Source organism: Aythya marila (assembly GCF_965140915.1).
Source record: "Aythya marila genome assembly, chromosome: Z".
NCBI classification, from domain to species: domain Eukaryota; kingdom Metazoa; phylum Chordata; class Aves; order Anseriformes; family Anatidae; genus Aythya; species Aythya marila.
In genome coordinates, this window is record NC_139080.1 from 55,244,497 (window position 1) to 55,260,071 (window position 15,575).

The 15,575-nt window shown below is 44.3% G+C and overlaps 1 protein-coding gene across 9 annotated transcripts in view; it reads left to right on the top strand.

The window, feature by feature from the left end:
* The first annotated feature begins 7,751 nt into the window (after window positions 1-7,751).
* The window catches only part of PCGF3 (polycomb group ring finger 3), a 59,722-nt gene continuing 51,898 nt past the window's right edge, over window positions 7,752-15,575 (top strand). For 8 of the 9 annotated variants that reach the window (XR_014319278.1, XR_014319279.1, XM_082782551.1 and 5 more), the window contains exon 1: window positions 7,752-8,082. The gene's annotated coding sequence lies outside the window, so the exon portion shown is untranslated. Of the gene's footprint in view, window positions 8,083-8,402; window positions 8,747-15,575 lie in introns of those variants that run through there. The other variant, XM_082782552.1, reaches the window with a different exon arrangement.

Sequence of the window (15,575 nt, forward strand, 5' to 3'; positions counted from 1 at the left end):
AAAGACTGCAGCAGCACTTGAAACACTTCCCTTCTGGTACCTCAGCAGAAACTTTTCTGCTATTGACATTAATTCTGACAAGCTTTAGGATGTCATCAGCATGTCCCCACGTTCCTTCTGCCACAACAAAGCCGGTCCTAAAACACTTGTTTACAAATCCTGACTGCATGGCCAGCTCAGCCTGGGTGAGTTATCGGGACAGTTTACTTACTAGGGAGCATGCTTTGAGATAGCATACAGGGCATGGCATTGGCTGGATACTGGCAAGACAATAGATAAATCTCTTGTAATATCATCGTGAAAAATACTGCAGGGAAACCTTGCAGAGAAACGGAAAGCTCAGTCAAAGTGTAAGGACGCTCTGCAAAAGCCTAAAAAGAAGCCTTCCAAGGGGCCATTGGAAGCCCCCAGCCATGCTGGAGATCACTGCATGAGCTATAGGCATCTTTCCATGGAAGGCAGCATGTGCCCACAAGACAATAGATGATATAAAGCAAGTATTCTCTAGTTAATGTGGAGAAAATTGATTGAAACTTGGGGATACAGACCCTGTGTTAGTGGGACTATTATAGCAAGCAGCAAAAATGTTTTGGGCTGACTGAGCCAATGTAATAAGAGAAAAGCCATTCTGATGTGAAAACTGTGCATTAAAAGACATATTAAGAAACTGAAACAAGTTTGTCTTTATAAATGGAGTACCATCCAGAAGATAAAGAATACAGTAAGAAGATACAACTGGAATTAGATAATCAGATGAATACAGAATGAGAGAAAGAAAAACTGTGGAAGAAAAGCAGAGGAGCACTATACATGCTAATCCCTCTACAGTGCAGTGATTCACCCCAGAGCAAGGAAAATTCCAGTGGGACCTGATCACACTAAATATGAAGCTAAAATTAGACACTCGCAAAAGTAAATCAGGATGCAAAAATCAAACATAGCTGCCGCGTTTTCAGGAAGAAATGGACTTGATTGGGAGCTTCTAGAGATTATGTCTGTGGTTTACTAAGAAGTATCTGCAGGCTAACTGGTTTGAATGGTTCACTGAAATTATTTTAATTCCAGGAGTGAAGGCTATGGTTACTGTAAAAATATAGCTCCATATGTTTGGTAAACAGTTCCTGTATTGGAAATCTATACAGAAGCAACTGGTGGGTACATGAAGTTCACTTAAGATGAAGTCTTGTTGAAGGCCCATTTGAATCAGGACAGTTTCTTAGAGGATGTGCTGGAAGGTAGTTTCTCAGAAATAAAAGTAAAAAAAAAAAAAGAAAAATAAATAAAAATAATAAAATAATAATAATTAAAAAAGAGAGTCAGAGAAATTGCAAGGAGGCCTTCTAGTTGTTTTTGTTGTTGGTGTTGCTGCTGCTGTTTATTTGTTTGTCTTCTTGCTTGGCCGGTTTGCTTGCTTGCTTGTTTGTTTGTTCCTTCCCTCACTCCGTGCACCTATCCAAGGCAGATTCAGCTGGATTTACGGATGTGTTTGTTGTGAGCCTTCAGTCCCTGGTAGATGCTTGCTTAGCCTCTTCTTAGTCTTCCACGATAGAGAATCTGTGGCGATTATATCCCATAGATATATATCCACATTGGACACTGGAAAAATATCCACCCAAATACCTCAAAACTTGAATCTATTTCTGATGTTTCTCCCTCATTTAGACTAAACCCAAGCTCCCCGTGTCACCTGAGGTCCTATTTTCTAGACCTGTTTATTCTCCTGCACTTCCTCTTGTTTATTTTTTCTAGTATGACACTTGATCAATAGTCTTAACAATGTGGAAAACCTGTAACACCGACTCACATGTGATACCCTTTTTATACACTGTGAAATGAGTTTTATACTTTTTGTCAGGTCCCAGGGACTTGTGCACCTTCAGGTTCCATAGGTGGTCTCACACCTGATCTTCTCCTACACTGGCCAGTTCGTCATTCTCCCAGTCCTTGCCTTTGCCTTCTGGGGCCTGGGCTGTAGGGTTAGAGCTCTTGTCAGTGGAGATTGAGGCAAAAAAAGTCACTGAGTACCTCAGCCTTCTCCATATCCCAGGTGACCATGTCTCCCATTTCCTTCTGGAGAGGGCCCACAGTTTCCCTTATCTTCCTTTCATCACCAATGTACCTATAGAACCCTTTCTTGTTGCCCTTGATGTCCGTGGCCAAATGTAATTCTAATAAAGCTTTAGCGTTATTACTTGTTTCCACCCTCTTAGGCCTCCTGTTTCTGTTTGAGTTTGGCAGGAGCTCCATGCAGGCCTCCTGGTGTTTTTGCCTGAATTCCTCTTTGCTGGGACGCATTGCTCCTGAGTTTGAAGGATGTGATCCTTGAATATTAACCAGCTTTCCTGGGCCCTTCTTCCCACCGGAGCGCTGACACGTGGTACTCGACCCCTGAAGAAGACAAAGCAGATCCCTGAAGAGGGCAAAGCCTGCTCTCCCAAAGCCCGGGGTAGCTAGTCTGCCGTGCTCCCTCCCTCCTTGTCAGTGAAAATGAGTTCCAGCACAGCATCTCTTCTCGTTGGCTTCTCTGTCACTTGGAGAAGGAAGCTGTCATCAGCGCACTCCAGGAACCTCCTTTGTTCCAGGAACCAGCCTATGCCCTGCTGTGCTGTCCCTCCTACAGATATCAGGGTGGTTGAAATCCCTCGTGAAGACCAGGGCTTGTGAACATGAGTCTGCTTCTGTCTGTCTATAGAGGGCCTCATCCACTCGGTCTTCTTGGTTGGGTGGCCTGCAGCAGCCCCACACTGTAACCTCACCTGCCCCTGCCTTTAATAAAATATAATAAAATATATATATATATATTTTTTTTTTAATAAAAGGGACCCATAAGCTCCTCACCCATCCTCAGGCAGAGCTCCATGCACTCCAGCTGCTCACTGGCATAGAGGGTGATGCCTCCCCATCATCTCCCCTGCCTGTCCTTCCTAAAGAGCCTGTACCTTTCCATTCCAACGCTCCAGTCACGGGAGCCATCCCACCACACCTCTGCAATGCCAACGAGGTCATAGCCCTGAAGGTGTGCGTACTTCTCTAACGCCTCTTGTTTATTCCCCATGCTACCTGCATCAGCACTGAGACATTTCATACAGACCTCAGACAGCCCAGACACTCATTTGCCCTACAGACAGCTCCCGGAGCTCATCAAGGCTCCTGAAGAGAGGCTCAGCCTGAAATGCAAACGGGCAGGATCAACACTCCCAGGTGAGTCACCTGTGCGTACACTTGTTCTCCCTTCCTCCCTCCCTCCCTCTCTTCCTGTCTGATCTTTGTTGGCCAATGATGGTAGGTATTCAATCACTTGGGAAATTCCCATATGACATTCAGACTGATGTACTGCCTTCTCCTGCACTTAGGGTGGTGTGTTGCAGCTGAAGAGTGCTGTCTGAACTGTTCTCTCCTGTACATGACCCTACTGAAACACACACACCATGCACTGCGTGCCTGCCTGCACTATGCCTGATCTCCAAAGGGAAATATGAACAGGATCCCCGATACACCATCCTGGGAAACAAGTGTGCTACAGGGGAGAACCAGGTATCTGAGTGTGTCTCTTGTCTCTCCTACCCTTCTTAGACAATGCAACTCCTTTAGGAACTGATGCCTGAAATTTCAGTCAGGAAACATAGAGGTGTTAAAGATGAGTGAACAAGAAGTGACTGGTGAGAATGCCTGACTTAAATCAGTAGTTTACTATAAAACCCTAAGTGTAAGTACTTTTAGTATAAACATACAGCTTACATGGAGCACTTTGTGTAAAGGAACATTTTGTCTATTACAACATGCATACAGCAGGAAAAAAAAAAATCTTGAAAATATATGGAGGCTGTATACCTGAGTTGGAAGATAAATGAACCTCCTTCTTTCCTTGGATAGTCTTAGGAAAAAAAATGCAAATATTGGAAGTAGGTGAAGCCCTATGCTAGGTTGGTTTTGCTCAGCAGTGGACAGCCAATATACGAGATAGATTCCTGCTTTCTCCCTGTTTGGCAGAACTAGGGTGAGAACTGATCATATTCAGAAAACGACTTGGGGTAGCAGGTGGACCATGAATTGCACACTGGCCTAAATTCAGTACTGTGACTGGCAACACGTGTGGATGGTTCAAGCTATGTATGGGACAATACAACAGGTCAATTTCAGCAGGGTGGAAACACAGCTGAGGCAGAGCTGCATCCCCGTGCAGGTTTATACGCTGGTCTCACAGCAACAGGTTGGAAAAAGAAGTGAGGAGCTCTTGTGGTTACCTGAAGAGATGGGAGCCTGTGGAGGTTTTACTAGGCTGGGCAGCTGAACTCCACCGCAACTGCTCTGTCACTCCCCCTCCTCAGGAAAAGAGGGGGAGAAGAAAGTATACTGGAAAGAGAAAACAAACAAACAAAACACTCATGTTGCGATAAAGATAATTTAAATAGAGGGAGAAGGAAGAGGGAAAAAATAAGCAAAGGCTATGTGGAAACACAGAGAGTGAGAAAAAAAAATATTCTCTACTTGCCATCAGCAAGTGATGTTTGGCCACATCCTGAGAAGCAGAGCTTCAATACATGTAGTGGTTATCTGGGAGGGCAGATGTCTTGATGAGGAGAGCCCTCCCTTCTTCTTCCCCTTCCCCACATTTATTGCTGAGCGTGACACCACACTGTATGGAATATTCCCTTGGTTTGTTTAGGTCAGCTGCCCTGGTGCTGCACCAGCACTGCTCAGTGATAGACAGCACACTGGTGTGATACCACTGCTGCTCTAGCTACAGGTGCAGAGCGCAGCACTGTATGGGCTGCTGCAAGGTAAGTCAACTCCATCCCAGCCAGGCCCAGCACAGAGCCAATCATGCCTTGTGCAGAGGGTTCCTTGGCTAATCAAAGGGAATAGATGGCATTCTGCAAAGTTTCATTGTCATATCGTCACACTTTGCATCTCAGCTTCCTATCAAGGCTGTAACTTAGATTAAAAGAAATAAGTCCCCAAGGGAAAGGACATCGTGGTACTGCATTCTAACAGCCTGGAGCCTATATGCTTAAGAAACCCTTACCCCTGCAATTAACAGCAGCAATAGTTAAGCTCATAATAGAAGAAGTTTTTTCCAAACATCCATGTTCCCCTGTAGCCTGCTTCTCTCTCTGGTATTTACCTCTGATCTTTCCATCTCTGCTTTTGATTTCACACAGGTTGTCTGGGAATGTACCTGAAACTGAATTGCTGAAATTAAAGTTGTTATATTAGTGGTTTCCACATGTGTAAGTAATCAGGAATCTTACCAGTGTTCTGTATATGTGTAGTCTGGTATGTTAGCAGCCAAATGATAATTGATGGTCATAAAAAATGCAACCCCTCTGCTGAATTGCACCAGCCAGGGAGGTAACTTAACTAAGGTGATTGTTGAAGGTCAGCACACTGCCCTGCACAATGCAGATTGTTGCAGAAAGCCTTCCTCTTGCTGGAGCAGCTACCAGTGCTAAGAGGGGAACAACCCAGATGCCGAACTCCCAGGAACTGTGCATGACTTGTTGTCATTGCTGTTTGCTTGCTTGTTTGTTTTTCATTGTAAAGTTCATCATTTAACAGTAGGGATATGGCTAGGTCTTTTTGTATTTAAAGAACAATCCCCTGAAGGGAACTGCGCTATGTTTATGTAGGTAGCTAGACATAGCAGGGAGGCTGGCCTGCGTGATGTCCAGAGGTCTCTTCTATCCTCAACCAGTCTGTGAATATCAATAAATGCTCATCACCTTTCCTTTATTGTTAAGAGATTTCTCCAGTCATCAGCAGAAAAATGGAGGCTTTGGGGCTGAAAGCACCCCCAAATTCACCACAAACTCAGTGAGAAATGCCAGTGGTGTCTTCCCAAGTTTTTTAAAAATCATGATTCTATTTCCAAAATATCATGACTGACTTAGTGCTAGAACAGCACTTGTACAATTCTGGTGTTGTTAAAACACTTGAAGTACACTCAGATTTCCTAAGCATTTCTCTAAACTAAGTTTGTAAAATAACTAGATTTTCTTGCATGTACAAGAACTTGCATCTTGCATCTCCGGGAACAAAACTTGAGATGAAATGCGTGTCAGCTTTGCAAAAGTCAGTATAAGGAATTTTTTTATACTCTTGATATGCATCTTCAGAGAAGGCTGTGAAGAAGAAACATGATAATATAAGTGGAAAAAGTGTAAAAGAGATGTCAAAATACATTTTACATATATACATACTATATGTAAAGTCCCATATATATGTGATATAAATATATATATATGTCAGCCAAGGTGAAAGGCGAAGCATGGAAAAAGCAGCCAACAGCTCGTTGCAAAATTAGTCACCTAGACCAACGTATTCACACATGGTCTAAAAGGCAATGTTGCTTTTCAGCAGATCGAGGAAGTTGCTGTCTTCCCAGGGTGATTTAGCCAACTGAGATACTGTTAATCTGAATTTGCCTGGCCTTTTTTGATTTCTCTGCTTGACAATTAATCCCTGGATTACAGAAACATTCAAGTAGAAAGGGACACCCGGAGGTACAACCTCTACCTTAAAGCAGGGCTTTGTCTAGGCTGATCTTCAACATCTCCTAAAATGCATAGTGCACAGCCTGTCTGGGAAACCTCTTCCAAAGTTTAATTATTCTCAGAGATCTCTTTATTTTTATTTTTTTTTTCCTTTCTGTCCCATCACAATGTCCCCCTGCTATGCTGGAGGTCTTTTTGCTGGACTTACTCAAGTTTATCAATAACTTTCTCATACTGATGCACCCAAAACTGAAGGCTGCATGCCAGGCTTGTTCTAACAAGTGCCAATTTAAAGGAACAATGATGTTCCCCCAGTGCACTGGTCTGGTAGGATCACAAGATTCGGGTATTTTTCATTACTGCCAGGGCACACTGGTGGCCCATGTTGTCCGCCAGAACCCACACAGTGCTTCCAACAGGTTTGCTTTCCAGTCAGTCAGTCAGAAGGGCCATGGAGCTGGTGAGGGGCCTGGAGCACAAGTCCTGTGAGGAGTGGCTGAGGGAGCTGGGGGTGTTTGGGCTGGAGGAGGCTCAGGGGAGGCCTCATTGCTCTCTGCAGCTGCCTGAAAGGAAGCTGTGGGGAGCTGGGGGTTGGTGTCTTGTCACAGGTAAATGGTGATAGGACCAGAGGGAATGGCCCCAAGTTGTGCCAGGGGAGGTTCAGGTTGGCAATGAGGAGCCATTTCTGCTCAGAAAGAGCAGTCAGGCGTTGGGACGGGTTGCCCAGGGAGGTGGCGGAGTCACCGTCCCTGGGGGTGTGCAAGGACAGGCTGGACGTGGTGCTTGGGGACAGGGTTCAGTGGTGACAGTGGTGGTAGGGGATGGCTGTGCCAGGTGATCCTGGAGGGCTTCTCCAACCCTCATGGTGCCCTGCTTCTATTCACGCCCCTCCTCTTGAGGCAGAGCTACCTGCGCACACCCCCATTACTTCGGGCAGGACACATTCTCCCCCTTCACATCCTTGTGCAAGCAGCCCTGCCCCACGCAGCCCACCACACTCCTCAACCCCCTTCCCAACCCCACCACAAACCACCCCCCCTCCATCCTCCCCCCCCCCGCCACGCACGCAGGCGCGGGGCGGCCCGGCTGAGGGGAGGGGAGGGGATGGAGGGGGGGGGGGGGAGGCCCCGAGCGCCGGGCCCTGCCGAGCGCCCCGCGCGCATGCGCGCTGATCGCGGCGCCCCCGCTGGGCTCGGCTGGGCTCGGGCCGCGCTCGGCGATTTCCGCCTCTTTGTTTTAAACTCCGGGCCCAGCCTTTTAATTCACTGCCCGCAACACCCCTCCCCCGGCCGCTATTTTTTTTTATTTTTAACCTTATTTTTTTTTTCTTTTTTCTTTTTTTTTTTTTTTTCTCCCTTTCCCGTTTGAGGGGGGAGGGGACGAGGGGCCGGTTTCCCTCCCCCTTCCCCATCTTCCTCCTCCTCCTCCTCCTCCTCCTCCTCGCTCGCTGCAGCGCCCGGGGAAGGTCGGTGGGGCAGGGGGACAGCCGGACAGACAGCCGGACAGACAGACAGACAGCCCTCAGCACCCCCTCCCCTCCACCCCCTGAGCACCCCCGCGCCCACCACCCGGGATCGGACACCGGCAGGTCAGTGGGGACGGAGGGGAGGGGGGAGGGGGGGGGGGGAGGCTGGAGGGGGGCGGTGGCACCCCCAAAACACACCAAAAATACCCGAAACATACCCAAAACACACCAAAAACACCCTCGGGCCCCTTCGCCCGAGGGGTTGGGGGCGGCCTGCGGCCTCCCAGCACCGCTGCGGGGTGGGGAGGGGGCGCCCGTGTCCCTCCCCCCCCCCCCCCTCCTGTCTGTGTGTGTGTGGGGGGGGGTTTTGGGGGGCTGCACCTTGAACCCCCCCCCATGTTTTTTTTAGGGTTGATTTTGGCCCCCACCCGCTCCCTGGGGGTCCCTAAAAGGAAAAAAATTCCCCCCCCCAAAAAATAAAAAAATATATAAAATAATAATAAAAAGCGAGGGGTGCGGGGTGTCCTGTGTGGTCGGTGGGTGCCCGGCTGCTGCCCCACCTGGGGCGCTTTTTGGAGGTGTCAAAAAAAATGTGTGCTGGCCAGTTTCCTTCCTCCTGCAGGAAAATCCGTGTGCCCGAGGAGCCAGCCCCCCAAAAGCCCCGCTTCGTTGGCCCCGCGGGTCTGGAAGGTTCCTCTGGGCGCGTTTCGGCTGGGTGTCTTTGCAGGCAGCCCTCCGTGGCTGTCCTCCAGCGTGGCACCGAGGAGCTCAGCTTGGGGGTGAGGAGGTGGGAATCCAGAAACACAAAGGGTTCGAGGGGAGAAAAGTTGGGCAGCGCCTTCGGGTAGGCTCCTGCGAACTTCTCCGTCCCGTGTGTGGATCTTCCAGCGTGAGCTGGTCTCCGGGATGGAGCCCGAACAGTTAGACACAGGCTCCATGTGTTGCTACAGGTCTTCTTGCTGCTGTGTGCTGCGTTTTGTTTTTGTTTTTATTTATTTGTGGTTGTTGGTTGTTGTTTGGTAGGATACTCGTGAACTTTAGGTTCTTCCTTTAGCAGCAGGTCAGGTAGGAGTCCATACCGTGATGCATACTGTGCCTTTCTTACAGGCTGCTTTGCAATTCCTAAATTTCTCTGGTTGGCGACGGGGTGAACAGAAATAGAAACTCTGTACCCTTCCACTGGCTTTACTATTTCCATTTAAATTGCACTCCTAGGCATTTGACTGTGTGTTTAAGAGAATGCAGAACCTGTGCAGAACTGAAGGTGTTTGTTGAGATCAGGCACAATTAGTTAGAAAAGGGCCAGGCGTTTTTTTTCTAACAAGATGCGTAGGGGTACTGCAGCTGAAAGCGTGTAGAGATTCAGCTTTCAAAGCATTTCGTAAACTTCTGCTTGATGGAAATCTGTTTCGTTTCTCTACGTGGGTTGATCTAGCCAACCTGATCTGGTGGCTCTGCTGTCAGCATAGAAAATCAAGACAGAACATTTTGAAAATGTTGTGCTAAAGTTGACCTAGTTTATAACAGTGCTAGCATAATACTAATGCCTGGAATGGCAGAAATTAACTACCGTGCCATGAAAGACCTCTGCTACTAGAAGACTGTAAAGTACAGCTTCTAGCTCCTCCAGTTGCCCAACCTGCTCTTAGGGACTATGTACAAGCATTGGAGGAGGTCACCTTTCAACTCTATGTCTGGGATCTATGTAAACTTTCTTTCGAGAGGAGTTCTATATTTGCTTTAATAGCTTCCATTTCCTTTTTCCCAAATGACTGTAATCTAGGTGGCCTTTTTAGCTTTTCTTTTTTTTTTTCCTTTTTTTTTTTTTTTTTTTTATCTTAAAAGGGCAGGTAATGATCTCTGAGGTCTGAAATAATTCCAGAGTAAAACACTGAATTCTCTGCGAAATTCTGTAAGAAGTAGAAGTGTTTCCATTGCAGCTCTAAGCCAGATATGACCCATGAAGTGGAGGTGGACATAATGTTTTGAAAAGTACGCACGATGATAGCGTTTTGCTTTTTAGCTACTCCCTTAATGGACTGTATTGGTTTATACACATGCACAAGGTCTTACGGTATTGTCCTGTGTGTTAGACATTTTCTGTTTTTTCTTTTGTAACTGTTATCCAGTTGGCACACAACTGGAAATAAGAGATACTAAGCGGAAAATCAAGCTGATAGTGGTGTTCAGACATGCAGTAAGACTGTCAGGGTTCCTGACTGTTTAGTGGTCTAAACTCAGTTTCTTTGTTCAATGATGGTTTTTACTCCAATTTGCTAGGTTAGGTGTGCTGTTGGGTTTAAAGGAAACCTAGAAAAAACCTGCCTGGTTTTACTGGAGTAAGTTTAAAAGCCAGGAAGAAGCTGTCCACACCTTATACTATGTCTCAGCTTATACTAGACTTCTTTTGAAGTCCTGTCTTAAAGGAAGTTTATAGTTTCATATTCCTCACACGTGCCTCTTTGAAATGCAGGCTTTTGGTATTAAACAGTAAGTATGATATGTGGAAGTCATAGGTGTAATAAAAGGGAGGAGACAAAAAGGTTATTCCGCATGAAAGGCAATCCTTGCTATTGTGATAAGTAACAATATGCTTCATGTCTGACTGAAGACATACTGTAAACATTGTTTTGTTTTATAATCTACTTTAAATAGACAAAAATAAACAACTTGCTACTGTTCTCCAAGTTAGATTTTCTCAGGTTATTTTTACTGAATAGGAGGCTCTATATTTAAATCAACAGACCATGAAAATTAAATAGTGCGATGAGGACTTGTGAGAATGGAATTCTCTTTGCTATTGAAAGTTTGATCGAAGCTCGTTACTGCACCGATCTGGAAGTCTTGCAGTCATGTCCTTCCAACATAGGAAGGAAGGAAACAGCAGTGACTTGATTGGTGGCACTGTTCCCCCCACACTTTTTTTTCTTAAATCAGAACAAATACTTCATGCTAAACCCAACTGAGGGGTCATTTATTCCTTTGCCAAACGTAGGACAAATTATTCAAAATTAAGAGGGTAGCACAGGCTGCTCAGAAGTAGAAGGAAAGACAAAATGTGGTGAGTTTCGTGTTCTTGCTGTCGAAAAGGTGACTACCTGCACATTAATGACTGCCTCTTGTTCAAATCTCAGTTAAAAGTTGAGGGACTTGCTGGGGAAAGTGGTAAGGGTGCATGGAGTGAGGACTGGAGTTACTTCAGGTATGTCTGCTGGCATCAGTACAATGCGAGGTAAGACTGTAAGGAAGAAATAGGTAAGTGCAAAGAAAACCATCCTGTTTTGTTCTGCTCCTAGTGGAGGAACTTATCGAACTATTACTTTTTATATCTCCGCAAGGTGACAAGAAGCAGATTTATCATTATCCCTATAGCATGTATTGAGGCTGTCATTAACAGATACCTACTTTTTTATTCTGCTCTTGTATGTGACAGTGGCTTAGAACTTTGTACATGTTAAAAGGACTTGCATTTTAGTGGCAGAAGCTACCTTTGGACACAGAGACATTTGGAAGTCCAAGTCGTGTTCATGTGTTTCCCCCCTATCTTAATAATTGGGTTTGGGTTTGCTTACAGTTTTTGTCTAAAACATGGAATATGTTCTAGACACAAGGACTGTGGTCTTGATTTGAGGAGTCACTAAAGGCAAGAAGCGAGGGAATAGTGGAGGACTTGTTGGTGTTAGGACAGAGGTTGAACTAGCTGATCTCGGAGGTCTCTTCCATCCTAGCTGATTCTGTGGTTCTGTATGCATTCGTTCAAATAGCTAATCCTGCAAACCACCGAAAATGCACACACCCATTTTTAAAACTAGCTGTCTATATTCCAGACTCTCACTTCTGTTAAATGTGTTTCTGTTAAAGATATTTCTAATGCCACCTCCTCACCTCAGCAGAACGCAAACACGCTGCACTCAAACCAGCCGCCTTAATCCTTGAAAAGCTTTTCTTTGCATCTCGGAGTTATTCCTTTCACCAGAGGTGTGGACCCCAAGCCATCAAGCAGTGTTTGCCTGGTCGGTTCTGCCAGCTCTTGGAGAAGCTCCCCAGTCTCACAGCCAGTGATTCCAGTAGTCTGTTTCTCATTATGCTGGTCAATCTTTTACCGACTTGCACGCCCATTCCCGCATACAGTTTTTTGCGATTAACTGACTCTTTATTTCAGGGAAGCTCAAGCATAATGCTACCAGTTGGTGAAGTGCTCACTTAGAATTTTGTACCCACAAGTGCACGTTGTTCTGGCCTCGTGCAAAAGTCTGTACTCGAGGAAGAGTTCGTTCGTGTTGGTGTGGGAGCAGCGTAGCCAAAAACTGTGCTCTATGAATGAAATCCACCAGGTTTAGAGATAAGCATTTACCCTTTTTAGGAACAGTTGCATGGATGTGTGTTGTTTGTTGAATGGATTACATGATGAAACCACCTTTTCCTGTAACAGTTTCCTAAGACTGATTGCAAAATGGTCCTGTATCATAAACCAGTTTATGCTCTAGGTTCATGCTTTTTGTATTGGGTTGCCACTAGATGATGATTAACTTACAGGTATTTAGTTAAAATCTTAATGAAAGAAAGGTCTTGGTGTTACGCTTGTACTGTTGGGATGTCGTACTCACTCTTCAGACAACTTGTGAAGAGATGCCCAATTTTTTCCCTTGGAAAACTGATACATACATTTTCCTTCCCAGCTCTCTTTTTCCAATGTGTCTGGGTTTGATAAATTAATATTACTTTATCTGGAATCTGCACTTTTAAGTTATGATGTTTATTGCTAAAATCCGTATCCCTATGAGGGAGTACAAAATCTAGCCTATTTGCAATACTGTTGTAATAGCTTATTTTACCAAAAGTTTGGATCAAACTACCATTGAGCTGGAGCAGTTTAATTGAAAGGTGCTTTTTAATAACATTTATCTTTGTTAATAGCACCATTGTGCTTTGTGGCACCAAATCAAGTATTTCATATGCATACCATTTTATTAATCATGCACTTTCTAATCTTCTTTTATTTCTTGACTGGCTAGATTGAGGTAGATATCACTCCCAAGATCAGGTTATTCCATAATCATTTCACAGAAGACTTATGTTTATATTCAGAAAATGCTTCAGTCAAGCTTCTTATCTTGGCCATTGTCTACGAGGAAATGAGCGTAGATCCCTTATTTCTGAGGTAGCATAAATGGTGCCTGACCAGATAAAAAAGCTTCTGGCCTGCTGACAAAGCTAATTTTCTTCAGTTTACTTTCCAGCATGTAAAGTTCTCTCAGTTATTGGACAGAAGTCACCAGAAGCCGTCTGTGCCTAGTGATTCTCATGGTATTAAGTGGTTATTAGCACCTGGAGATCTCATTTGGTGAATATGTTGAATATGTGGGTGTGAAGAGTTCTGTATTGGTTGCAGTCATTTTTCATGTGACTTTTTAGGCACAAAATTAGATGCTACTACCAGAAATTGTTTATCAGGAACATGTTTCCTCTAACCTGTAACAGTTATTCAAATTCTGTAAGGTTATTGTGGCCAGGTGATAGCTTCTATGAGAGAAAAGAAAAGATTACAGATTCCTCTTCTGTAGCCACCATCATTAGGCCTCCTGTTGTTGTAAAATACATGTAGTGGAGGGGCATATACAAGGGGAAAAATGAGCTGCTTTTATTTCTCCCCCAGATTCCCTAGCCACTTACTGCTTCCCATAATAAGTAACCTTTTTTTCAAGTTAGTCATCCATTATCACCATCTGCAGACATTGACAATTTTCACATGCAAACGTGGTGGGGGCAGTCAGCTCACTCTTCTCCCGCCCTTAATGTAAAGTCAGGGGAATGCACTTTTCAGGGGAATGATTTTTGCAAACATTCATAATGTACAAAGGGATCCACATGTGCTATATTCCTGAGACTAAAAATGCTCAGGATTTGCTGTGTGGAGATCTGTCCTGAGTATGCTGGGAAGCACTCTCCTTCCTGTCCTTGTCAGCCCAACTTTTAATATTGTGTCTTTCTTGTGAGGTATTTTATTAATCTGTGTTGTAAAGAATGGAGGGAGAGAGTGAAGGTGTCATCTATTCAAACAACCATGGCATTTTTATTAGCTTCAGTAAGTTATTTTGATTGTCTCTTACGGCATAGTTCAATCTCCAGAAGTAACTCTTGGTGAATTGCAGAGAGGAGCCAAATTCAAGCCTACAGATACTGCTAGGAGGCTGCAGTAGTTACAATCTTGCACTGAAATACCACTTCCATTTTTACTGTGCAGGTCACATACCAATCTAGGGTTTGAAACGCATGGTAGGAAGCAATAAGAGGTTATGAAAGTGGTTTTGCCTTTACAAGCTCTTGGAGGAGACTTAAGGTATACCTGGAATGTAATTATGATGATACATAGGAATGATAGTGTTTGCTTATTTGCTTGATTATTCCTTGCGTGGAATGTCAGATCCTGGTTAGACTGAACCTTTTGAGAGGATATCTTCTTCCTGCAGTTTTTGAATAGTTTGTGTCTCATTGTGTGGCTGCAGACTTCAGTTGCTATCAGCCATCTCTTTGGATGCTAATTAAATACCAATTCTATTGTAATTCTTTAAGTTCAGCAATGTTTTTAATGATGGATACCTTTTCATATAGAATAAACAAAAAGACTGATGTAAAAAGTGTAAAAAGCTTTAGCTGATGACTTGCCATTGCTTTTTTCATAACTTGGTGCTGTCTGATGTGCTACTGTGAACTAGAAAGTTTCTGCAGTATATGCACGGTTTGTTCATGTCCGTGTGAAATGCTGTTGTGCACGCCTGGCTCCTGACAGCATAACAGCCGTTTAGTGGTTATTTGTCTGCTTTCGTAGTAGTTTTTCACATTGCTGTCTCTTTCCTTTTTTTTTTTTTTTTTTTTTGTAAAACATTTAAGTTGGTCTGCTGTTCCATTCTTCTACTGATTACGTTTTTTTTTTTTTTTTTTTAAATTTAGTCTATCTTATTCCAGCTGGCTATTAATGCTATCTTTGTTCTTAATGCTGTCTTATTTACTGGAAGTTGTAATGAGAGAGCTATCTGCCTAGCTATTGGTTATCTATGTCAACTTTTTCACTTTCAACAACATTCATTACTTATGTATAAAGTGATCTGTGCCTTCTTCTAAGGGATTCTGACGAATTTTGTGCAATGATCTAAATGTAGAGCATATCTTCAACTCATTTATGAAACAGAACTAAGCTGTCCCATGAGCTACATACAGAGTGCCATTACCATGGCTGGGTAAGGAAGAACAAATTCTGTTCAGTGGTTTGTTTTCTGTACTTCTGACTCTAAACGAATCAGGTCTGAGTTTGTGATGAAATGACTGTATGCAGAGCTGGGAAGGGAGACTTCAGGAGGCAGTTAATTCTCCTGCTGTGTGGAGCACGTGAAGCTGATGGGAGTTCCACAGCTGGTGCTGAGTTGGTTGTGGTAAAGGAAACTGGTATTTGTTTTCTTTCTGTGCGATCGGGTTAAGCTGCATTGGGCAATTCAGAGAACATTTCCATGACTACTCTATTGAAGTGTAAATCTCTCTGAACATAAATCAGGAAGGGAAATACAGACTGTTGTCTTTGGAGATACAATACATATGCCAGTGGAGCATCTGGAGGGTAA